General features: G+C 40.9%; 1 protein-coding gene across 1 annotated transcript in view; it reads right to left on the reverse strand.

Moving 5' to 3' along the window:
• Positions 1-489, reverse strand: part of LOC119588838 (maltase-glucoamylase, intestinal-like) — a gene marked incomplete at its 5' end in the record, with an annotated part of 23,625 nt that overhangs the window by 501 nt on the left and 22,635 nt on the right.

Genomic DNA, 489 nt, shown 5'->3' on the forward strand with positions numbered 1-489 from the left:
TAAACACCCCCCCCATCTGCGTGTGTGTTCTCCCAAGCCCTTATATCTCCTTCCAGGCGCCTCTCCATAATTCCTTTCCCATTTTCTCTGCTGCTCCTCGCCCTCCCCTCAGAGCAGATGATCAGGCTACAGGCAACTTCCTCAGTCTGATATAATCCAAAGAAAACTTGTCTCTTAATATCAAAAATGACTTAAAGTAATTAAACTTCGCCTGAAAATACCGCCAAAAAGCAGTTTTCGCCGTCAAAGAAGTTAGTCTTCTTCATGGCAAACTTCATGGCAATGGAAGTCGAGTTTTGGCAGTAACTTTAGCCATTAATCTTTAGTTTGTTCTTATGAGGAGTTGGATTAAAGGAACTTACATAATTTACGCTCATTACTTCCCCTGACAAAACAAAACAACAACAATTATGCAGCATGTGAATTGCAGGAACGTGTAGCAATATCGAATAAATGTGGTGGAAGTTTGGTATACAGCGCTTAATGAAT

Source organism: Penaeus monodon, chromosome 24, assembly GCF_015228065.2.
Source record: "Penaeus monodon isolate SGIC_2016 chromosome 24, NSTDA_Pmon_1, whole genome shotgun sequence".
In the NCBI taxonomy this organism is placed as follows: domain Eukaryota; kingdom Metazoa; phylum Arthropoda; class Malacostraca; order Decapoda; family Penaeidae; genus Penaeus; species Penaeus monodon.